Source organism: Fukomys damarensis, unplaced genomic scaffold, assembly GCF_012274545.1.
Source record: "Fukomys damarensis isolate Sample0158 unplaced genomic scaffold, DMR_v1.0_HiC HiC_scaffold_4, whole genome shotgun sequence".
In the NCBI taxonomy this organism is placed as follows: domain Eukaryota; kingdom Metazoa; phylum Chordata; class Mammalia; order Rodentia; family Bathyergidae; genus Fukomys; species Fukomys damarensis.
In genome coordinates this window covers 3,639,817-3,666,336 of record NW_022900916.1, presented here as the reverse complement: position 1 = coordinate 3,666,336, position 26,520 = coordinate 3,639,817, and positions in this window count along the sequence as shown.

Below are 26,520 nucleotides of genomic sequence, written 5' to 3'. Positions count from 1 at the left end.
TGTAACAGTAACCATGAGAACCTGAAGCTCTCACCTTGGGAGCTATACAGATTTTAGACCCCAATCTCTGCATATTTTGAGGGTAAGAGGAGAGGGTTTTTAGGCCTGGGTTAGAGGCAGAATTCTGGTCTAATCACATCTGTACCAGGTCACAATGGCCCACTTAAAGTTCTCCATTAGACTTACCACTCAGATCAGCTCTGGTTTTTATTTATTCTGTATCCCTAATGTTACGGCTCATGGGAAGCAGAATTTGGTACCAGAGAAGCGGGGTCATTGCTGGGACCACCTGACAGTGTGGTTTAGGAGCGTTTGGAACTGGCTGGGGGGAAGGGGAAGAGTTAGGAACAGTTTGGAGATGCCCCTGAAAAAGCAGAGCTGGAACGCCTGAAGCTGTACTCAACGGGAGATTCTCATAGCACTCGGAAGACCAGAAGGTGGATAGAAATCCCACTGGCAAAGGCCAGGCTCAGGGGGTTCTCCTGGGAAGAAGGACTGCACTGGCTGCTAGACTCCAGACGATGCGCGTTATGGCTCGGCAGAAAGTTTCTCTGCATTTTGCTTGTGTCCAGAGACTGCCTTAGACTGAGATTAAGGGCAGTGAACTAAGGGTGAAGAAGTTGAAGGCAGTCTAATGTTGAGGCGGTGGCGTAGCTACTGTTGGGGCTTTTAGCCAGATTTTTGTTGTGAGAAAAGAGCAAAGAGCTCCGCAGAACGATTTAAAACATCTGGAGTCTGGCTAGATAGGAAGCTCCAGTAAAGCTGGGACTGCAAAGATAGAGCAGAGGAGATCTTGATTGCTGAGAAAGAAGAGGAGAATAGAAAACGTGGCCTGAGAGCATCATTAGAAGCAACAGGACTCTACCCTTTGCAATCTCAAAATTGCAAAAGTAAAAAACTTTGCTTTGCAAAGAGAGCCCCAGAGCACCATGTTCCAGAATGGTGGGGGCCAAGGATGTTGCTCCTCAGGATTTGGCTCACAGGCACTGGACCCCTACATCCAAGAGAGAAGGAAGCCCGGCTACTGCTCCAGCTGGCAGCAGACCTTGCAGTCTCCACGTGGTGCTGGTTTTAGGCGCATGCAGAATGCAAGAGTTGTGGGGTCAGGAAGGCTTCTGCTCCGATTTCAGAAGAAGGCCGGGGAGGCCAGGCAGGGCACCCCTGAGAGGGCAGAGTGTGAAGCTGTGAGTGTGAAGATCAAGTTGCAGAAGAGACCCCCGAAGTTTTGAGAAGCCAGGAGCATGGATCATCCAAGAAAAGCTGGAAGGAATGGGCAAAGGCAGCCGAAGAAAGAAGCCACGGGAGCTTCGGTCACTGGCAGTGCCCTGAGGGCTGGGTCCCCCAAGCCCTCTGGAGCTCACAATTTGCCACAGACCACTGGAGATGCTGGAGGTAGAACCACAGGACTCGGCACTTTCCCTGATGGATTTTTGACCTGCTTTGCTCCCTTCCCTTGCTATCCTCCTGCTTGTAACTTTTGGAATGAAAATGTCTGTCTTGTGCCACTGAATCTTAGAAGTGTTTAACTTTCTATTCATTTGCACAAGGGCTTGCAGCTAAGAGTTTGCCTTAAATCTCAGAGGAGACTTTGGAATTGGACTTTTCTGCAATACTGAAAATGTTAGGACTTGGGCAATTCTTGGAGATGGACCAAATGCTTTTTGCATAAAGGGATAGGCCTGAGTCTTGGAGGGGGGCAGGGAAATGTTATGGTCTGTGTCTAGGTATCCTCCCAAAGCCCCATGCAGTCATAGGTGGAGCCTTTTCAGAGGTGGCTGGATCTCCAGTGTGTGATGCCGGAATTGATTCATGGTGCAGTGCTAGGCTCAAGGGCACTGGGATTAAGGGTGTGAGTGCCGTCGTCCTAAGTAGCATGGATAAGATAAAAGCAACAGGATGCGGTTTAGGTCCTCTGTTGCTTTTGCTACCTTCTTCCTGTCTAGCATGCCACCTTGCCTTGGAGCTGGAGATGATGGCCTGAAACCTCTACAAACTTTCAGCTGAAAAATCTTGCCCTCTATAACTTTGGGTGTTGAATATTTTATCTCATCAATGAGAGAAAAGCAATGACAGTATCATCTCCTTTCTTCCCCCTCTCTCTCACTTCCCCTCCATTAACATTGTCTGAGGGAAATTAGAAATTATGAATTTATTTGGGAGTGGAAACTCTTAAAACCAGTAGCCGAGCTGGTCATGCTATTTTTCCATGAAGTCTTCTGTTGTAAAACTTCATTAAGTTAAGCAAAGAGCAACCAACATACCCTGTCTTCATTAGGGATCATTTTTCATCGTTCTTCAGACGGAGGTATAGATTAGGTAGCCATACAACTTGCTTATTCAGTTCTGCTTGTGACAAGGTGACCACTTGTTTTGACTCTGCATAACATGTCCCTGTCTGCTCAGTCTGCGACAACAGTTGTGCGTCTCTTGACCCTTGAAGCGAAAGCTCATGTTTTTCATTGTTATTCTGGCTGCATCCAGTTAGATGTCAGTTTCTGTCTTAATTTGCGAACGTTAACTGTTGTAACAAATAAACCCATAGGTTTCAGTTGCTGGACAAGAAGGGCATTTATTACTGTCTCTGTTGACAGTAGCATCCGGGCTCCCCTAGACACGATCAGGAAAGAGGTTCAGTCAGTCTTGTGGCTCCCCGCTCTATAAACCTCAGAATAAATGTCTTCATATCAAAGCACCTCGCAGAACTGCTGCTCACCTTTCCATGGGAGAGACCACATGGACCTGTCCAGATGTGAGGCTCCCTCAGGCCAACGTGATGGTCAGGAAAGAGCGTCACCCGTGTGACGCTCCTGATACATAATCATCCTCATCGTATGTGGACCACAGGATTTTTGATGCTTGTTACTTCTGAAAACTGTGCTCTCTAGGACTAAGTCATCAGCCGGGACACAAAGGCAGGCACTGTGACGGAAGAGCTACGCTCCATCCTGGGAGGTGAACTATCATGCTCCAAATTCTGGGGAGGTAGGGAACTGAGCCATTCTATAAGATGACCAGGATGAAAGTCAGGACATAACCCTGCCTTTTGCTGTGTTCTGTAAGAGATCAGGAAAGAGCATACTTTAAAACTTGGGGAAAGTCACTGTGCGAATAGCATACTTAGTTTCAGAAATTTAGAAGTGTTATAAAAAATGATAGCAGGCATTGTGAAGGAGTTCAATAGCAAGACAATACTGGTTGATGAGTTAGTAAACAGTTTCTCGACAGAAAACACAAAAGACAAATAATACTTTGCCAGGTAAAAAGTGGGACTAAAATACCCCAATAAAAGCAAAATCCTGTGAAAAAGCTGAAGCCAACATTCCTTTTGGGCTGAATGACCCAGCTTGCAGAAATCCAGTTTCTTTTCAGAGCACATAGAAAATCTGAAGGTGTGGTCTTTGCCAAAGATTCCTACTGGAGGACAGAAATCAGGAATTCTAGGGAATTCCTCAGAGGTCTCACTAGGGAGTGAAACAGAAACGAAGAAACTAGCTTAGGAAAACACAGCTCCCAATTGGCAGCAACAAATTGAGGTCACCGACTGTCTGCAAGTCTTGGGCTTCCCACTATATCCTGCTCTGGAAAGCCCTCGAGACCCTTGTCCTATCCTCTTTTGTACTGTTCTTGAAGGACTCAGGTGGAGGGGACTTGGGTTCTACAGAATTCGGGCAGGGAGGAATGTGACCAGGCTACTCCAGGCTGTGGGATGAGGGCCAGCATATTACAGAGGAGGTGACTCAATTTCAGTGATTTTTCTCATCGTTTTTGTCCAAGTTGGTGAGTCATTTATAATTGTTTTGTGATGACTTCTATTAACTAGAATTGTAAAACATTAATGAGCAGAGATGATTGCACAGAATGAAGTCATCACAATGACACAAGAATAAAGTGATAGGATACAGAATGACATTTTAGAAAAATATCTAGAATGTTAGATTTTTCTTGTTTATAGCGGTTTTTGTTTCTATGTACAAATATTTAAACTTGGTACTACCCCCAATGGATTTTCCATTAAGACTCTTCAGAAAGCATGGAAGATAGAATTGATTTTAATTTTTAGTGAAATATTTTTAATGCATGTAAAATCTTATTCACATCATAAGACTTGTTGTTTCTCTGGGAAGAAGATGAAATACAGTAATGCCTGAAAATGCCTTTTTTAAAAAAGTGGCCCAATTCCTCTGCTACGTATCCCAAATGCATCACCTCATGAAGGATGACAGTTTTGAAGAAAGGGGAGAAACTATAGGACTTAGGAAAGATGAAAGTTTGGACTCAGCTAGGCCTTTAGTCTTTCAGCTCTTTAAGCAAACTAGATGTTTTCCATGAAACTGCAATCCCTAAGTGGCCTTGCTGTCTTCTGGCTGTGCAGGGCAGGCTCAGAGACTGCAGGCAGCCATGTCACAGATGGCACAGACACCACAGTGCTGAGAATTAGGGTGTCTGCAGCAGCATTCCTACTGCTCCTCTGCCACCACCCAAGTGGGCAACCTTTTCAAGTTCACTGGGGTCTTATTGGCTTCAGTCTAGGAATGTGAAAACATGGAAATAGTAGTGGATCTGAGCTCATAAAGTTCCCATCATGTTTGAGTTAGGTAAGGTACATACAACTGAGGCCACTGCCTAGAAATAACAACCACTTCATGATATCAGGGCTCTGGCACCATCGTCACCAACGTGGTCAGCACCCTTTTACTGTCAGTGTGATTGTGTCACAATACGCTGTGTTTCTCAGCTTTCTTGGACTTCACCTGTCAGTGTGATTGTGTCACAATACCCTGTGTTTCTCAGCTTTCTCTGACTTCGCCTTCACGATTTCCATTCCATTCGGACAACGTGATGCCTGTCTTCTGTATTTCGTCGTCATTATCTTCTCCCTCAATTTTCCTACACTTCCTTTTTCTTTCCTCCTCTCTCCCTTTGTTCCTTCCTTCTCCTCACAGCTGTTTTAAGTTGTTATTTGATGCTTTTCTTAAGTACACAGTACTAAGGTAATCATAAATCAAACACTACCACACCTCCACCAGGTTAAGACAGAGTGTGACCCTCTGTGCCCAGGGCATCCCCACTGTGTTCAGTACCTTGAGCTTTTCCTGCCACTACCTTTAATCTATGACCACCTCTATCGCACATGTTTCTATTCCTACCACTGCATTCTGTTTGAAAACTGTTCACCAATGGAATAATGGTGTTTACAGTCGTGATGTCTTATTTCCCCTTGACTTATGAGGCCCATTTAGACTTATGCAGATTTTAGCTGAACATCATTCATTTTTATTGTCATCTATCATGCCAATATAAAGATTCTCTGCAATTCTTTTATCTACTTATTATTGAAAGATGTCCAGCAGTTCCTAATTCTTTGCTCTCACAAACAGTTGTCCTGAGAATAATTTTATACCTAGGCCTTGGTTCACATGTTGGAGAATTTCCTTAGGATACAAACTAAAAATGAAATTTGAGTAACTGACTATGTGCAATTTTATGAAATAATGCCAGATTACTTTTCACAATAGCTATCACACTTCATATCCCAATGAGAAATATATAATGAATTGGTTGCTTCAGTAACTCAGTTTCATTGGCTAGTGTATCTACTTGTCTCTAACAAAAACTTAAAATGAAACATACCTGTAACTTCTATGGCAGTTCACTGAAGAGCTTGAAGACATGTATTGTCTCATTATAGTTAATTAAGAGATTCATATTGAAATGTCCAATCCTTTTAAAATTTTGGTAGGTGAGAATACTGGGAGTCCTGTGACCGTGTGCAAGAATTTAAATTTTCCAATATTATAATCAGCCTTCTCATGATCAAGGCCGTGGAAAAGGCTTCAGCACACGGGTCTGCTAGGGCTAGACAGCCAGCACGGTATCATCTCTCCGTACAGACCCCTCTGTGAAGCTGCAGGCGAGCTGGAAGGGTTGGGAATCAGGAGCACAGAGATGCACACTGAGTCACTCGGCAGAGCGCTGCGTGGAGGCGACTGGGGTCGACCATCACACTGCACCACCGCTAGGCGCTGATAACGGCCATGGCTAAACATTCACATCGACGATTTGCACTTTGTGTTAAAACCGATGAAATGCACAATGAAAAACTAATGTGTTTCACTACATTTAAGATGCCTTTTGACAGTAATTCTTGTGGTTTGCATGTTAAAGTGTGTTTCATTCCATAGGCAAATTTTTGAGAGGGTCACTTTTGGTCTTTGATGATTGCAATTTAGAGAACTTCAATGGAGAGGGTTTACATCTGCTCTCTCTCTGTGTACATGTATGTATATGTACTAATAAAATCTCCACACTATGTGTACACTCTACACGTTTACACACACATACGGCGGAGGTGGGAAGACGAAGACCGCTGGGGAAGCGAGAAGTCTTGCAGACATCGCTAGGCCCACGGAAACTCCTCTTGGATTGCCAAATTTGCCTTGGTCCCACCCACCAGCAGTTGGAAATGTCACCCCACCCTCTCTTTGCCATCTGCACCAACACCTACTGATTCCTATGTCTCTAGTCTTAGAGAACAGCAGCATCTGCCTGTGACAGGCACATTCAGAATTGCCCCTGAAACACAGATTCAAAGGAAAATCAGAGGTGCTGTGAAACAGATTCTGAAATGCACACATACACACACACACACACACACACACAGACACATACATATATATGTTAACAGTCAGAATTTTTTTTTTTTTTTTTTTGGTACCAGGGATTGAACGCTGGTCCTTGCACTTGCAAGGCAGGCCACCGAACCTCTGAGCTAAATCCCCAGCCCCACAGTCAGAATTTTACTATCACAGTTAATGTTCAGGTTGGTTGTTTCTCCCCTGATTGTTTCCACTTTATAAGCACAGAAAAGGGCATTTTTTATTGGATCTGATTGGGCCTTTGAGGGATTAATAACATAACAAGTTGACTTGTGCAGATTTCTTTACTTTTTTTTCTCAGAGTGAAGCAGCTATTTTTCTACAGATTATTTGTCATTTATTAACTTGTATCATTCAATACAAATTTTTGAGGGCATACAATGGTAACTAGAGAATACAAAGTTCTCTCTGCTCCTGAGGATCATGATCTAGTGAAATAATATGTAACAGAAATATACTGTGTAGCACATAAGAAAATTTAGATTTTCTAATGCAAAAAAGGAGTAAAAAATGCAAATGCTTTTAATAATGTACTTTACCTCATATCCAAGGCGTTATCATTTCAACATGCAATTAATATGAGATTTATTACTATGATGCTTTGCATTCTTGCTTGATAGTTTTTAGAACCCTGTATATGTCTTACAGTCAGGGGGCACCTCCACGTGGTCACATACTGCGTGGCGCTGTATTACACAGCATAGCATGGTAGATAGATAATGTTCACTCCCTATTCAGAATGAGAAGAGAATAAATTAATAATAAGTAATCAAAGTGTGACGAGTATGACAAGGCTGTTTCTAGGGAAACCAGCCAGTCTCAGGAAATTGGGAAGGTCCAGGGTTGTAGGCCAAGGACCAATTGCTAAAGAGAAGTACTTATAAAATAGAGAAGCACCAGGAAAGAGATTTCTATGCCAAGCAAATAATGCAAGGCTTTTTGAGGAGCTGAAGTGAGTCCAGTAGAGGGAAGCACTTACAACAGATGGGTTGATCACACATAACAGATGAATGTCCAAGGTGCAGCAGGAGTATAGAAAACAGAATGATCCTATGGTGGGAAGGAAGAGCAAAGTTTAGCCCGGACTTGAAGCATGAGTAGAAGTCTATCAAATGGAAGAGGATTGGGAAGGACAAAGGGTTTCTGAGGCAAAACTTAAAATGGCTGACAAAAGAGCAGGGCAGCCTGGGAAATTCAACATGGCTCCTTTGGGAAGAAGATTAGGATGCTGGTGGCAAGGGTTGGAAATGACACAAAGAGCGACACTGAGGCCTTGTTTCCTAGAAAACATGAAGTTTATTTCAGAGATGAGGGGATTCTGTGGGAGGGCAGGCCTGTGCCCTGTAGTCAGGCAGCATGGTAGAGCTTGCTCTACCCTGGAGAAGGTAGTACTGCTGCACTTCTTATGTGGGTTTTAATTTTTTTCATAATAGAGACCAGAGGAGAGGATGCAGCAGGAAAGCCTTCTCCATCTACTGAGGAGTCAGACAGTCCACCTGGATGTGCGGCCTGGTCCAAAAAACAGACCTGTACTGCTGAGGGCGGCGGCGTTGGCTCAGGTCGTTCTGGAAGGAACGTCACAGGCCGAGCAGATGCTCATTTCCCCAGCCCTGGAGGCTGCAAGGCGAGGCTGGGGTGCAGGCACGGCAGGATTTCACACAGGAAGACCCGGCTGCAAACCACGGCCCCCACATGGGGTCTCACGTGGAGTGGAGAGAGCTGCTCTGTTTATGTAAAGGTCCACATCCCCTGGGCCAGGGCCCTATCCTGAGGAGCTCATATGACCCAGTTTTTTTCTTTCCCCATATAAACCTATGATCTGGATCATTACATTTTATTTACCCCCTCTGCCACATTGCAGGTGTCGTTGTCTGCAAGACAAAAATAAAGCCTGGCTTCTTGATCCCAGCCTGCTGCTGAGGACCTTCTGGAGCACACCCTGCAACTCCTGGGGCTGTCGCTTCATCCCCATGGAAACCTGTCTTCTGAGAATAGAATCCAGAAAGTGGAGGGTGACAAGAGGAGGCTCCTGGCCTCACCACAACCCATTGCCGGGATCTGACTGGTGTCCAGTAAAGCCACGTTTGTCTGGGTGCAGCTCCCAAGGCCGCTCCTTATGAAGCTTTTTCTAATTTAACTCCTTAGCAGTGGCCTCTTCGTGAATTCCAACAGGATCCAAGGGCGTTTTTAGAAATAATAAGTCCTCCTTATCCACATTTTCTCTTACATTTTATGACTCAGGGTTTGCGACCATCGTTGATACCTTACCACCTGATTTTGATGATGATCAGGATTGAAAGGAAAAGAAATGTATCAGGAGAGCAAAGGTATGCGTTTGTTCTCCTTTAATGGTGGTCCTCAGTGAACTTGCTGAGAGCAGAGATGTTTGTTGAAAGACACGAATGAAAGCAGCGAGCCAAGGAACACTCGACGTGGTAAGATTTGCACGGAGGGTGCTTGTCTTACAGAGGAGCATTCAGGAGGCGGGCTGACTGCAGAAAGTGAACGGGTCAGGGAGCAACTGCAGCACCATCTGCAATGTTCTGAGGACAAAGAAGTGGGGGCCCAGCCCCCTGGGAGGTGTGTGGCATGATGAAATTACAGAGGGCAGGAGGAGTGCTGGGAGACTGTGAGGAGGCCAGGCACTTGTCTGCAAATAGAGGAGAGCGGATGATGGCAGTGGATGAGAATTAACCAGGTTTTGAATTTAGAGACCATCCAACTGGCTGGGATTGAGTATGAGCCTAAGAGAGCAACAGACTTTGGGTTGAATGATTGGATGAAGTGAACATTTGTTGAGCTAGAAAAGGCAAGAAAATGAGTAAATTTAAAGTACGGGATGGGGCAGAATCTGATTTTAGTACGCTGCGTTTGGGGAAGCGTGCTCATTTCAAGTCTCTCAGTTGTCTTACCGGTAGAAACACCAAACAGGCAACTGGGCCTACACGGGAGAGCTCAACACCGAGGGCCAAAGCGGAGACAGAAAGGCAGAGCCTGCCTTGCATGTACGCACCGCTCCCGGGATCCTCGCTGACAGCTACAGCTTTCTCCTGCAATGGCTCTGGCCCTCGTGGGGTGCTGCTGATACCCTCAAACCCTACATTCGGGATATCTGCATGGCTCCTATGGAAGACTTACACCCTCCACCACTGACTGTCATCTCCCCTGTCCCTGGGCTCCTCCACCGCCCAGGACACCTTCCTTCTGACTCAGGAGCACCCACGGGAGACTTTTCACTCTCACAGTCCTGCCCCGCTCCTTCCTCTCTGTCCCAGACTTCGCTCTGCCTCATCCTCCAGGGCAGGAGGAAAGACTCAGCTTCCTGGTGCTGCTTTCTTTACCTGGCTACAGAACTGAGTGCTCCAGGTGGGAAGGCCAAGATCTTAGCCTGCTAATAGGAGTTTAAAGAGTTTAGGAAACCATTTTTCTTTTAAATATCACCTGGAGTTTAGACTCTGTCTTGAAAGACATGAAAAAAAAAGTTATCTTCTTTCATTCTTAAAAGCTGAACAGCTGCTTCTTTTTCTTTACCAGCCCAAATCCTCTCCCAAGAGAATAGTTGAGTGAGGGAAGTTTATATAGCACAGGAAGATAAGGGCATTAATGTGTCTATTACACGGGTGGGAGCCTTCTCAACTGCTGTGGGCTCCTCCAGACACTGACTTCTGTCTGATGCACTTGTTAATGAACTGGACATCACCTCTGCACTCTGGCTGGGCCCCAGGCAATGCTGAGAGTGATGGACACAGAGTGACACGGGGTCAGTCAAGGTCTCTGGACACTGCTATGACAACTAGGACCACATTCTGTGGGACACAGCAGTGTGCTTCCTGTCTCAAGGTGTAGGACAATTACCTAAAATTTAGGTCGGCAAGGACATTTATCACTTCACCTAGAATGAAATCAGTGCTGGAAGAGTTCTAGGATGATTCATTTGAGAGCCCCCCAACCCCCTCGTGGAAGGAAATTCTTCCTCTTTTGCCATTTCCAGCAGATTGCTCAGTTTTTCAGGGCTGAACATCTTTAATACTCCAAAATCACAGACTCTCGGACATTTTCAGAAAACATACTGTGGGGCTGCGGAGGAGACAGTGTTTTAAGACTGAGATTCCATGTTTCCTCCAAAGGCAGTGCCCTTCCTCAGGAGGATGGAGCCCAGGCTTCCTCAGAATCTTGCGATCAGTTAGCTTCTGCCAAAACCAGTCAACTGGCCACTGTCCCAGACAACTGCGGGAGCCTCATAGCAACGCGGGATCATGCCGTGGGGCTGGGAAGCACATATCCCCAAAGCCTGCTCTTCCACGGATGTGCACAACACCAAGGCTGTCTTTAGAGAAGCAAGGCCCTAGGCTGGGAGAGGGAGTGTGTGTCCACTCCCATGAGCAGGAGCCACTGGGACATCCGAGGGACCTCGGCGAGAGAAAATCAAACTAGGAGGCAACTGATGAGAAAAATGTGACTGTACAGAAATCAGGGAGAAGAGCCTGCCCAGCAAAGGGAGAAGCAAGCAAATGAGTCCAAGTTGAGGAATAGTGTGGTAAGAAAATTAAAAAGGCAGTGTGCCAGAAGTGTTGAGAACAACTGGGAGCCGGAGTGAGTAGAGGACCCCGGCGTGAGCCCATGTTAAATCTCAGCACTCGGAGAAGCTGCTCTCATTCTTTTGATGATGAGCAGTTGCTGAAGGATTGTCAAGCCTCAGAAAATATGAAGCCATTTTCAGACTGCCACTCTGGTTGGACGCAGCAGTGGTGGCAAACCCATGGCACGCGTACCGCAGCAGGTTGCTCCTCTGAAAGCTCTGAAAGGTTCGCCATCACTGCCCTGTAGGAAGGAACCCAGTGAAATAAAACCTAAGGTATTTAAGGGACTGATCCAGTAAGGCAGGGAAAAAAATGACAGATGATCAGACAAAAGTGGTGTGCTCAAGGGGTTGAGGAGATGGTAGAGTTTTGTGGGTGCTGCAGGTATGATCTAGAAGTGAATTTCTGGTCAAGGGTGCATGAAGGAGAGACATGAAACATAACTTCTGGGCTTGGGGCTTGAGCCATTCACAGAAATGAGGGGTTCTGAGGAGAGACTGACCACTGATCCAGCTGGGCTGAGGGATGTCCAGGGCTTGTCTTTGGACATATTGAGCGGACTTCTCATTACACACTAGAAGAAATATGCACAGATAAAAAGATATAGGAGCCTAGAGCTGTGCAGAGGATTCTCAGCCAATGACAGAATTTTTTTTTTTCAGTACTGGGGATCGAACTCTTGTCCTTACATGTGTGAAGCAGGTGGCGGAACCACTGAGCTAAATCCCCAGCCCAATGATAGAATTGTGATAATCCTAAAATGGACTAGATTTTCATTTGTGGGGCAGAAGAGACCAAAAAGTTAGATGGTGAAAAAGACAGAATCATGATCTCAAGACACTAAACTGACAACGGCCTCATCACAGGAGTGACGTGTGGCCAAGTAGTCTGGACAGGAGCTACCAAGAAGACAAGATCAAAGCCAAGATATCAAGTCTTGGAAAACACAAGGAGGAAGACCCACAGGACCATCTGGCAGTGAACCGTGTCCATGCTGAGAGAGACGGAGAGAGGACACAGGAGTGACCACTGGCTTCAGCCACGTTGGAGCTGCTGTTGACTTAACAACAGCCACTAGCACAATCAGCTTTAGCTGAGCACACAGTTGTCAAGTTAAGGTGACACTCTGGTCACTCTTTTTTTATCTCATCACTATCTCAAATTTCTATTATATGGTATCATATACTAGATATCCAAAATTTAAACAATTTTAGTACAGCACAGTACATGCTATCTCTTTTACTCTATCTAATGTGGCCTTGATGATCAGCCATTCTTAAACAGCTTGATTTAATGCACTGTTGGAATTAATTCACCATAGGCCTCTTGCTAACAGAGGAAGGGAACCCATGGAGCGCATGCCACAGTGGGCTGTTTGTATCATTGAAAGCTCTAAGATGGTCGTCATCTCTGTTCTAGGTCACCTTGCCAAGGATGCTTGTAGGAAGGTCTGTCTTGGAAGACGCAGATAATACCTCCCTTTGGAGCAAGAGGCGGATTTGGTTACCATTGTGCACAAATGTCACGCAGCCCTACAGGACAAAGGTAAGCCGGACTTACTCTGTATAAGGGGTCAGTTCCCCAACTGCAGGATTTCTCTTTGTGTCACCCTCAGGTGATGTCTGTCTCTCTTCACATCTGTCTGTGGGAATTGGGGTTCATCTCACTGCTGATACTACTCTGTAGTCAGCTGCTGCTCTGAGCACTGAGCCCTTTGCTCCTTTTGACTTAGAAGCCTCTTCTCTTTCAGTCACTGTCAAACTGTGGCAGGCCTCCCTGAGGACCCGCACCCATCCTGGAATCCCCCACATGGGGCTGTACCTGACCCACACAGGAAACTCAGTGATCTATCGTCACCTTCTGCTGTTATTCTCTCTCTCTCTCTTTTTTGGTACCAGGAATTGAACTTGGGCTCTTGTGCTTGCGAAGCAGGCGGCAGAACTATATTGCCAGCTTTTAATATTGCACGTCCATCACTCTTACGTTACATTACATTTTTAGCTGGGGATTTGGCTCAGTGGTTCCGCCACCTGCCTTGCAAGTGCAAGGGCCTGAGTTCGATCCCTGTTACCAAACACAAAAACAATTACATTTTCACTCTGTGACAACATCTAACTGTTGCACTTTCAAGCCATAACTCAAGTGATTTTGACTCCTATTTCCACCTAAAAAGAGCTGTTAGTTGAAAACATTGAGAAATTAGGTACTTTGAACAGACATCAGAGTGTATATCATAAAAGGGTTTCAAAAGATCACCACAGATTCTACCAGACTTTGGAGTTCACATTCTCTTTTTTCTTGAACTAGAAATAGAATTATTATGTTTTGAAATCGATTCATTAATTTTTGTGAAAAAGGAAAGAAAAGTCCTGCCATTCTGTTGTAACAAATACTGCTTCAATAATACATGCTGACTTATTTTATCCTCTCTCACATACCTAGAAGCATAAATGAAAGAACGAGAAGATCATCAGGGAGGTTAGAGTCTAACTGGCACTTTTGCACAGGAGGAATAAAAATTACGCCACACTAAGAGACTTGTTTCGTTAGCTTTCCCACCAGGACTGAATTTTCCCCTGCTCCCTGTCCATCTCTTGGTGCTGAGGAAGAGGCTCAGAGGAGCAGCACGGGGGTGGGGGGGGAAAGGAGAACAAAAAGCAGGTGCAGCAGAGGCGGAAGGCCGCGCCTCCACGGGCCAAGGCTGCAGCCAGGAATTTCCGTTACAGCATGCAAATGAGCCAGACCAGAGCTTCGTTCTTCTCATTTCGAAAAAACTCCTTTGGATCAGGACTTTAGAGAAATTGTTATGAGCAAGTCAGCAACATATTACAGATGCTGTGTACTGTTCCGGCCATGGTAAGGTCCGTTCAGGTCCATTCGTTTATTCCACTGGCTCCCTGGGCTGATCAACGGAGAGGAAATATCAGATGAGCCATTCATCACCTTGTAGCGTGAAAGCTCAGGTCCTGGATTTTATACACATAATGTTTCCTATGGAAGTGTTTATATAAATAACCAGTTACATATGCACATCAAATTTATATATAATATACGATCTTTCCTCTACAATATGTTTTCAGATGTTCTGCAGTCATGGAGCCAGAGCTGTTCTGATTCTAGAGATACAGCAATACTTTGAAACAGATTATTAATCAGCTCGGAGGAGTTGGCCTACACTGAGTTGTTCCCACAGAGTGGGTACAAATTAAAAATTTACATCTATCTTTTAAGCCTCACAATTTTTTGCTTGTTTAATGTCCTAAAGTTCATTTTACTTACTCTTTTGAGTCTGCTGAAACCTCCACAGCCTCTGCACCTTCCACTGGGATTTTGTTGCACCTCTGAGGTTGCCTCTCAATCAGGCCGAGGATGTTGGGTTCCTATTTCACACAGTTGTGAGAATTTTATCTAAATCAACCCCAGCGAGCTTCTGTTTTTACTGGCACCTCAGGGCCACAACACCGCACTGTGTAATCAGCAACAGAAATGATATCTAGAAAGTTCTTGATACTTGGCTGGTACCTGGGAAATTCATTCCCTACCGTCTAAACAGTGAGAATTATTTTTACTGATGTCACTCACTTTTAAAAAGTGAATTTTATTGGTACATTTCAGGTATACAATGTAATGACATTCATCACTGGAAATTTGTACCTTTACATGATCCATCTGGGTTCTTATTTTTTCCCCATTCCCTTGCCCTCCCCTCCCTATGTACAAAGATTTTGTTTCCCATTTTTCATTTGCTCATATTAATTCCCATTTCTAAGTGTAGTTGTGCCAAAGCATGACAGTCAGCACAGTCAGTAAGGGCTGCTAAGAAAGACAATTTGTTGTCTTTAAGTCAGCGTTTGAATTACATCCTGCTGCTTCCCAAGGCCAGTCTGGCACTTCCCAGGGTCAGAAGCCTTTCAAATGGTCTTGAATTTAGAGAGTTAAGGAGCCACTGGTAAACAGAATGTTCTCCTTATTGAAACCAATACATACTTGAACTCACTAATTTTCAAAAAATAGCTGATCCTTTAAATGTGCAGAATAAATTGTCATATTGCGCCCAACGGAGGTTGAGTATATCCTAAACACGTCAGCAGACGCCAGTTATTACTTAGTACGTGGGATCCAATCTCATGGCACAGCTCAATTTAGATGCAGTTTCATCATTCACGAAGAGTGAAACAAGCCGAAGTGGACTTCTCATGAAGAAGTAGCCAGTTATAAGAAGTCCCTCAAGGCCATTCACCACACCTCACCCCCATGCCTTACCGGCTGTGACACCAAACCCAGCACCTGGCTTCTTGTGCTCACTGTGAGTTTAATCTCTTCTGGTAGAGTACTGCGTTTTGATGCCTTTCTCCGCAAGAGAATTGCCCATATGTCACTTTCCTTTGCTTTTTCTTTTTCTCGGTACAGTTTTATACAACACAGTGACTGCATTCATCATAGGAAGCTGGTGCGGGTGCATAACACATCTTGTTCTTCCCTCCTCTCCCCTCCATCTTCGTTGTTATTGAATATAAATGAGAATGCCTGCATAGCGTTCTTCGGGTTTTCTTTGAGGAAATTTTGGTTCTCTGTTTAAATTTCCCTGCTGTCTTCCTCCCTCCTGAGCAGTGTGACTCCAGCTGTTGGTATCGTGCCTCAGTACTACAAATGCAAACAGTTGTCCCTGGCACTCCTGCCACTGAGTGGTTATGTTCCTGTACTTGAATATTTCTTGGCGCTATTGACCATTGTTATAATGAAGTCAGGTCAATAAGAGTCAATCTGCATTAGACTGTGAAAATATGGTTAATCGTATTCCTAAAGGACTGATGAGTGAATAATGTATAGCACTTAACCAAGAGATTGTTATTCGCTCATGGTAATTTACGTAAGTGCTTTTACAAAATTAATTACATTAATTCACTAAAGAGGGGTTGTAAGTTATATCAGCAAACTTGTTTACAGTTTAGTAAGGTTCTTTGAATATATTATTTAAGTGCTCCAAACCACTTGTTTTAAAAAACGTAGCTTTATTTGCAATAAGTTACAATCCAAACAAAAAGTTTGTATTATTGGAGTTACTGATAAATATTAACTTCTTGTTAAGTTTGAAGGAAAATATAAAAAGTGATCATCCATACTTTGTATGCAAGTGTACCTAATATTTGTCCTGTGATAATTGTCCTTCTTTTCAATTCTCATCAAACGATCAACTGTAAACCTACTTTCCTAAAAACAATCTTTGCATATTGCACATCTTGCATCGTGGTATGGTAGGACGTTCACTGAGCCCCGGTTTTCTCTTAGATGGAGGACACCCATCATAAACAGGCACGCGAAACCCTTCACAATCCCCGATTCCCCTCTTCCCACACTCCCCCGCCCACAGAATGACAGGACTGCAGGATTCCAGAAACCCCTGTGGGATTTCTTCAGGTTGTTTTGGTCAAAAATACATTCAGCTCTCTTAGAGCTCATCTTATTTAAGTAGTAACTTTTCAAGTCTTAGGTTGCATTATGGATTTATAACTCAGTTGTTCCTGTAAAGCTGCTGAGATACACATACATATTTTCTGGATTGACCTCTGACATGGGAGCAGCGATCGGCATGATAATAAATACAACACTGTGTGTTTCACAGTCTGCAAACCCTCATCCAATGCAGCGTCATTTCTGACTTTCAGAAAACTCTTCTTCTCTCCTGTTTGTCCTTTGGGTGGGGTGTAATGAATGGCAAAGTGTCTTTACTTTAATGATTAAACAGAAGTTTAGACACATGCCACAATCCCATCACACTCCCCGTGCACACGGCAAGGCCGCCTGGGCTGAAACCCTGTCCTACCTCTGCTTGGGAGGGTTGAGGTCTTCGGAGGGAGCACCCTTCTCTGTACCTCGGTTTCTTCATTCAAGGAACTGAGGCAATCAAAGTACCTACCTTGTAAGTGTGCTTTACAAATTGGACAATCATGTTATACAGCCAAAATCGTTTTTGATGCACTTGACGATCTCATTTCTTCTGGACGGTACTGGGTGGGTACTGGGAGTTGTCTTCATTACCATCATGTTTGTGTTAGTTTTCCGTGCCTGGTGAGGGAGACCACGGCCCTGTCTTTCCTATCAAAGGGTGTAAGCAGGGGCGCCCGTCTTAGACTCTGGTCCGCCAGGGCTGCACCCTCCAACACAGTTGAGACGGCCGCTCAGTTCAAATTCTGGGGAACAAGCTGCAGACCAAGACTGCTGTGGACAGCCAAGGTCTGACTGTTGTCGCTGCCTCTCCCTCCGTCAGCAGCCTTGGGATTCAGCCACGAACGGAGAGGACAGCTGCTTCCTCCACGCTAGGGCCCAGGGCCAGGGGCCTGCTGTCCCGTTTGAGGCCACTGCGCCTCCTGCAGAAGGAGACTCTCTCTGGCTGCCGGCTTCATTCCTACAGTGTGTTCCTCAGACAGCCTGAGCCCAGCACCGGGAAAATGGATTCAAAGGGGAAAGATTTACTTTGGCCGGCGGTTTCTGCAGTTTTGGGCCCCAGCTGGCGGCACTGCCGTGGTGTGGGGTGAGGCCAGGTCCCCACAGAGCAGGAGTCATCTCTGGGCAGACGAGGGGGAGACCCCACGCACACGCCCCATGACTCAGCCCCTTCACATGTCCCGCAATGTCCGCTGGCGAGGGCTGACCTTCAGGGTCCAGCCGCCTCCACCGGCTCTGTCCCCCGGCCTGTCCTAGGCCAGTATGCAGCACAGGAGCATCTGGGAAACGCTTCCTGTCCAGCCCAGGCCCGTGCTCACCACCAGAAATAACCACGACAAGCTGTGCGCAGGGAATACTTGTGAGGCTGGAAAAGGGCACACATGTGAGGAAGAACGCGCACTTCCAAGCGGCAGTTTCAGGTTAGAAATAGAACTGGATGAAGTCGGGTGCCGCGGTTTAATTACGTTGGTTTAGATCAACCTGATTTATGGCTGCAATGGAGACGCTCTGCTAAAGCCGAGGGGCCCCTGTGACGCGTCGAAAAGGGGACTTGGGGTCACCATGGATTACGGTCGATCTGAACCTGCCGCCCTTGGTGTCGGTGCAGGAACCAGGTGTCACACATTTAACACAAGTGCTGCTCCGCACTGCCGAACTAAATTGCTTGAATTTATCAAAGTGAGAAATAATTATGACAGCTGAAGTGTAAGATAGTCTTATCTTTTGGCTTGTTTTCAGATAAATCCCTTCACAAGTAGACCTCAATGCCCCTGACACAGTGAAGAGGGAGGAGAGATGATTTCTGGTCAGCAGGCGCATATCAAATAGCCTCACCTGTGTTTATAAGGGGACTCCAAGTTGTAGTATGGCTATTTTATTTAATAAAGTCGCACGAAGATAAACAATACTCTGAAAAGCAATGAATTGTCACAAATTGATGAAAGGCACTGTTGTCTGAGGAAAGATCTTCCTATGGAATCTTGGCTGTTTTTCCTTCCCCCCTCTAGTGGCCTGCTGCCAGTACTGCACTTGCTCTTCCGCTCATTTTAGCCTTTCTTCATTTGCTTAGGGTTTGTTGTTACTCAGTCCTATGCTGATTGGTGCACCCATACCTCTATGGTGTTAACTCCACAGCACTCCTTTAGTTCCTGCTAAAGTCTGTCTTTCAAGTCACTGCTTTGTTTCTGCCTGATGTTGATAGATTCAAGTCACATGTGCTGCTGTCTAGACTTCTGTTACAGCATTTTTGTTGAGTGTGTTTTACATTTCCAAACTATGCTCTAAAGATCTTCATGGAGGCAGAAGTTATCAGCAGTCCTCTGAATAATCCTCATCCATAAATCAATTTTAAAATCTCAAAGGTTGCCTACTAGGCAAAAGAAGAACCTTATATTTTAGTTGTCTTGTCTGGAAGCCTGAATATATTTCAGTTTTCTGCAGAATGCAAAAAGGAAAAAAAAGCTACTATTATTATTTAAAAATTTCTCTTCTGAAATTGTGTCATCTGTGTTAATGTGATAGTGTAAACTTTTAGCTAAAAAGTGAATAAGCAAATGAAACAATTTTAATAGAATTACGTGGATCATTGATAAAGAAATTGTATATTTGATAAATGTAGTATTTATTTGGATATAACAACCCACATGATTTTTCATTAAGATTCATTCAAGAGAATATCAAATCCAAAGGAAACTTATTGTTATTTTGAAAAGAACACACCCTCAGTAGTCATCAGAGATTTAGAATTGAAGCATTCACTATTTGATAGACAGCATCACTAGTAATCTTTTCAGGCCACAGTGTGCCCTACCATGCACATGTTTTCAATTGTTTCAGTAACACTAAACTTTGTCCTGATTTTAATGATCAGATGATTGAGGACAGTGTTGCACGTTTGCAATTTTCTCATGTCATCTGTCTGCTGCTCTGGTTGAGGAGAAACTGAATATCACAAACGTGTACAACTGTTGCACGGTGAAAACACCTGGAGCTGAGCATGGGTGAGAAGCAAATTTAAACACCTGTGAGCATCCTCCCATCTTAGATTATGTGCCCCTAGCATAAAATCAACAGAGAACCAAGGAAGAAATATAGTTTTGGAAACCAGTCAGTTTTGCATGAACATCTAAGAAGAAATCAGAACAGATAAAACTTTTGCTATCAGGAAGCTTCTAGCTTTCTGGGAAGATATAAAACAAAGAATAAATCACGAATACTGGCAGTAAAGGAAAATTAAAGCTGTAATGAAGATGAGCATGAGAGTGCATGCTTTAGGCTTGGGCAGGTAGGGAAGACGTCGAAGAGATAACATCTAAGATAAAACTCAAAAAATATGTCAGAATGAGCCAGGTTGAAGGGGGGACAAACTTGCTGGGCATCAAAGCAGCACGGTTAAAGATTCCATGGAAGATAGATAAAGAAGTGAATTACAAATTGAATTTACACTTATTCTTCATATACAAAACCTGCATTCCCAAAGACGAACGTTTTGATTGGTGCACGTCTATGTATTAGCAGTTCTACAGATACACATGGTAGGAAGGGTTAACTCCAGTCTTGGAGAGATTTTTCTCAGATTTTCCGTTCTTTGCGTAAAGAATGAAAGCTACTGTCCCGATTTTCACATAATATATTTCAAAGGCCATCAGCACCAGGCTACTCCTTTTAAGAAAGCATCCAGGGACTTTTATTTGTTCCTTATTTTTCTTTACCCTTTCACTGTTTAAAACACAGGAATTTATGATTGATAAAACTCAAAAGAAATGCCTTGGACTCTATTACTTGCTACCATAACACCCTCAGCAATAGTGTTTCAAAACTTCTCATAGGACTTGAACAATGAGGCCAGATACATCTCCAAGATGGTGAACCACTACCCCCCAAATCTTTAGGGCAGCAAACTCAAAATTTTCTAAAAGCAGATGATCGCTTAATACCCTATTTCTTCTCATCTTCAAAAATCCCAAACTGCAAACCAAGCCAATGATCTGAAATGGTCTACACAAGGCTGGCTGAAGTTACAGTGAGGCTCACATCCTGTTGTGTCAGTGACCCCCAAATGGTCCTGGCTTAAGACAATTCTGTTGTTGTCTCGGCTATGAGAGGGGAGCAGCTCCTTGGCACAACTAATCAGCAGCCGTAAGTCAGATGGAAGTCATCTAAGTCTGTTCGAAGTGGCCAATAGCAATGTTCTTCAGCTGTGAGTCACAGGAACCGTGGAAGTCTAGGCAGAGAGTGAATCTCTTGGAAACCACCGAAGCAGTATGCCAGGCAGAGGAACGAGCTCCTTGAGCATAGAAGCAAACAGAAGCAAACTGGGATATTGTGTCTAACAGCTTCTCTGTTGGCGGCACCCTGCTGGGTATCAGATCCTGAGGGCGGAGCATCTCACTGTTTTGGATTGGAAGCACCGGACTCTCTCAATGCAGCTCTGCCAACTGAGACCACCGAAGTAGAAGGAAACGGTGCTGGACAGGGAAACCACGGATACCCACAACTGAGAGGAACCACGCCAGGGAGGCATGGCGGCGGGGATCGTCTTGCAGAGAGAGACTCGGGTCCATTTTAAAAATTGACGAAGACATTTGCATCTGCATTTCAAATCTACTGCTTAAAATTTCTGCATCAGTCGACTTTTGCAAAACCTCCCCTCAGGTAAAAGAAAAGCTGGTAATTAACTGTTATTTTCAAGTAAACAATCTCGTTTTTTAATTGCTCTTTATCTGATATTTGTTTTGATTTATGGATGTAGTGACTTGAGAAAGAAGTGAAAATACTCTGTGTTTGAGATCCACATTTTCCAACCTGGCACTTGATATATTCCACAACCAAATTCAATCTTGTTTTTTTATAGCTTGCTTTATCACCATCTTCATTTATCCTGGGAAACAGATCTACCTGCCAACTCCAACGTGAGCAGCGTTCTCTCGCTCTTCCTGCCTTTACTGAGACCATGCTCTCCCTCCTGGTGCTCAGCAGTGAGGACCCCTTCAGGAGCCAGGGGAAACCTGCTTCAGGTGAGCAGCTTTCTCGTGGTGTCACAGTTGGAAGACGCCACCTGTGTCGTGATGCTCCCTGGAACCTGCAGTCTGGCATATGTTACACTCCCACGAACGCGTCTTTTGCTTCCTAATGTCACCGGGTTCTTTAATAGCCAGAAGTTGTATCTCATGCCTGTGCTTTGACCTTTGGTGAGTGAATCCCAGTCTGGTTGGCAAGAACTTCAGTAGCTGCTGCGTTCTCTGCTTTCTAAAAATGCACTTTCAAAAACCGCACACCTGCCACCCTTAGTGAGCATCTGTGAGAAAGTCTTCACACCTTTTAAAGAACACAGATTTGAGCCAGCTGGGTCAAGCGGCTCACCTCCATTTACAGATTCAGGGTGCGCGTTCTCTTCTTGTCCGACTCTGGTCGATGTAATTCAGTGTCCTTTCATGACCTGAAAACCAGAACAATGGTGATTTTGAAAATGATCCATCTTGAAAATTCATTCATTTAAAGCATTCAACTAATCTGTGTTTATATTAAGCACACAGCACAAGAATATACTCCTTTATTTCCTTTTATTAAATTAGCCCAGTATACTGCTCCCAATTTTCCTACACTATAGAGTCACTGACAAATCACCAAGCGTTTGGCTGGTTTTACATAAATCTTTGAAAGCGTTTGGAAAAAATCCCAAAGCAAATTAGAATTCCTTTATCACAAACATCTACTTCTTTCTGAAATTTAGTCATAGAATCACTGCCATGGCACCCTCATGTTTCAGATTTTCTGCTAAAAGATGGTACAATATTTGACAATGATTGCAATCGTCACCTGTAGAGCAGTTGTGTCGTACCTGGAAAACGATCTTATTCTACAGTCACATGCACTGGTGGAGGTTACCCTAAGATGACTTTGTTGGAGATGAGTTTTAGAGCAAAGCTTGTCTGCTGTTAATTGATACGTGTAAACTTCTACAGCAGTAACTTTAAAATGACATTGGAAATTCCATAATTGTTTCTCACCAGCTACTAGTATTTGTTCATGATGCCACTTCCATGCTTTCAGACTTTCCCAGTTGCAATTTTGAAGTTGATGACTTTCATTGACAGTAAGATCTACAGATTCTTTGAAGTCCTGTGCACTTACTTGAGCATCTAATCTAAGCAGTCTCTTTGTGTGAGGGTAGCTCTCTGTGATCTGACACACACAGAGCTGTTTAAAGCTGTGGCATCTTGGGTCAGGAGTTTATTCCATTCTCTGAGTGCAAGTGACAGTGGGGTTGTTGGAGAGTATCATGTTTGTTTAATCTTCTTTAAAACAATTGCCTGTGCTTTACAAATCCAAGGCACCAAAATGCCCAGAAATGCGACCAGGATCACACTCTAGCTACCCAGTAGTTATTAATTATAGCATAGCAAGCTCCTATATCCCCAAAAGTATTATAAATGACCATGTTCATTTTATTTTCATGGCCAACAACTGTAAGACATCACTTGTAATGTCTTGCTGCTAGGGGAAAAGACATCATAATATCAAAAGTAACTGAATGGTCACACATGACCACACCTGTAGCTTACCTGTAGTTCACCCACGTGGCACTGGCTCTTTTTTTGGGGGGGGTACTGGGGATGAAACTCTGGACCTTTTGCTTGCAAGGAAGGTACAGTGCCACTGAGCTAAATCCCCAACCCAACATTGGCTCTTCTTCCATTATGGTCCCTAGATTGGTTATTGCATCACACCAACAAGAGAAAAATGAGGGTTATGCCAGTATGTACCAAGTGTTTCCTTCTTTGAAAGCCATCAGGCCCATTTCTATGTGAATTTACTCATGACCTGCACTGGTCTGTAGGCCACCATAACAAACGCCAGAGGCGCAGGGCCTTAAGCAACAGAAATGCATTTTCTCACAGTTTTGCAGATGAGAAGCCCAAGGACACCTGTCTGTGTCCCACCAAAGCAGTTTTTGCATCTCCTGGTATGGCTCTCTGTGTCCTAATCTCCTCTCTTTGTAAAGACAGCAAGGCCCGCCCCCCAGGGTACAGATGTACTTTAGTCATTACCTCTTTAGGTTCAAACCTTTGATTGTTCAGATGCGGAGTTAGGGGTCAACATAAGAATTACAAGAGAAAACAACTCAGTCCATAACAAAGCACTCCTCAATTAATCAAAAGCGGGGAGGAAGACAGCAACTGCAAGTACTTGTGGAAATTTCTGCACTATGACGTGGGATATTTACCCATGTATCTGCTCACTTCCTAGGGAATTTAGTTATTTATTTTTTTTCTCTATTGTCAATTAGCCATCTTCTATAAAGCATTTTTGCCTTAAAATTTTTAACATACAGATTTTTTTATTAACTTGCTTTCTTTTTTATCTTTATTAAATTTATTGGTACATATTAGGTATACAAGACAGTTACATTATTCATCATTGGGATCTTGTACCTACATAGAACTTATCAGGTTATTTTTCCCAATTTCCAGCCCTCCCACCAGCCCCTCCACCCTTCCATGTTTAGAAAGACATTGTTTCCATGTTTTTTCTTTTCACATATTTTTTTCTTTTCCCTTTTCCCTTACCCCTATCCCTCCCACTTCCTTTACTGTTTTAGACTTTTCTTCCTATTACACAATATCAATTATATATTTTAATTCTTATTTACACTTTTACTTTTTCACACCAGAGAAACTATTCGGTATTTACACATGTGTAACTTATTGATTATACTTAACACTGTGGCCTCTATGTGCATCCACTTAGCTATAAATCTCTCTACTTTCTCATTCTTTATGGCTGAGTAGTATTCTATTTTGTGTTTTAAAAAGCACATCTTCTTTATCCAGTTTCCAGTTGATGAGCAATTGGGCTCTTTCCAAGTTTTAGCTATTACAAACTGTGCCGCTATAAACATGGGTGAGCATATATCAATGTGGTGTGATTCCTCCTAGTTCTCTGAGGTATCTCCATATTGATTTCCACAGTGGTTGCACCAGTCTGCACTCCCACCAACAATTAAGAAGGGTTCCTTTCTCCCCACAACCCAGCCAGCATTTGTTATTGGTTGATTTCTTGATAGCAGCCATTCTTTGTGGGGTGAGATGGAATCTCAGTGTTGTTTTCATCTGCATCTCTCAAATGACCAGTGATGTTGAACATTTTTTCATATGATTATTTACTGCTTTTACTTCTTTGCATGAGAAATGTCTGTTCATTTCAGATGCCCATTTTTGAATTGTGTCTTTGTATTTGGGGGGCCCAGATTTTTTTGAGTTCTTTATATATTCTAGAGAGTAGCCCTTTGTCTGAGGAACAGCTGGTAAAACTTTTCCCCCACCTTGTGAGTTGTCTCTTAGCTCTGCCTCTGGCAGAAGCTTTTTAAAAAGATGAGATCCCAATTGTTGATTCTTTGTGCTAGCTCCCGTGCTACTGAGGATTTGTTCATAAAGCCTTTTCCTATGCTGATCTCTTCAAGACTTCTGACTAACTTATCTTCCAACAAGTTTAGTGTTTGTATTTTAATATTTCAATCTTTAATCCACTTGGATTTTAGTTTAGTGAATGGTGAAAGACACGGGTCTAGTTTTTATTTTTGACAAGTTGAAATCCAGTTTTTCCAACACCATTTATTAAAGAGGCTATCTTTCCTTTAGAGAGGGTGTTTGGCTCCTTTGTCCAAGATGAGGTAGTTGGTATGTCAGGAATTGTTTCTGCATCTTCTGATGTATCCTACTAATCCTCAGGTCTGTTTATTTGCCAGTACCATGCTGCTTTTATCACAGTTGCTTTGTAGTATAGATTCAAATTGGGGATTGTGATACCCCCTGCCATGTCTCTGTTGCCTAGAATTGCTTTTGCTATTCTAGGTCTCTTCTGATTCCAAATGAGTTTTTAGATTATTTTCTCTAGTTCTATGAAATATACTGTTGGGATTTCAGTAGGGAGTGTATTGAATCTGTATAGCAGGTTTGGAAATATGCCCATTTTCACTATTGATTCTTCCTACCCAGGAAGAAGGGATGTTTTTCCATTTTCTTATATCCTCTTCAATCTCTTTTTTTAGCGTGCTGCAGTTTTCAGTGTAGAGATGTTTTATCTCCTTCATTAGATTGAATCCTAGATATTTCATTTTTTGGATGATATTGTGAAAGGGATTATTTCCCTAATTTGACTCTTAGTAAGTCTATTATTTGTGGAGAAGAAGGCTACTGATCTTTGAGTGTTGACCTTGTATCCATCTACTCTGCTGAATCTGTCAATCAGGCCTAGAAGTCTTTTGGCAGAATTCTTTGGGTCTTCTATGTAGAGTATCATGTCATCAGCAAATAATGACAGTTTCACTTCTTCCTTTCCTATCTTTATTGCTTTTATTCCTAGGGAATTTAAACGAAATATGTTTTCCATGTAACTGCCAGTTGTCACTCACCCACACCTGCTCCTCACCTTATTCCCACTGGTCCCTTTCATCCTCAGTATCGCGAGAAGCATCACCATGGTAGGGTGTCAACAGGCAGTGGTTTCCGGTTGGTTTTGTAGAAGCCTCCAGGATTCATAATGCCTGATATGCTGTCACTTTGAATGCATCACAGTGCATCACAATTGAAAGTGAAGCGGCAACAAGTCCAACTGGGACAAACAACGCTGGGCACCATGGTACTTAACGGGAGACTGCAACATCAGTGGTTTGGGGGAGCCACCCAGAAAGCTCCACCTCCTCTCACCTCTGTGCATAAAGTCAGAGTTTTGCAAAAGTGCACAATACTAAGTTGCCACTTTCTTGGATTTAAGGCCAGCTCAGACATTACCTGCTTCTGCATGTAGGCGCGGCCCACACGGGCATTTGGGGTACA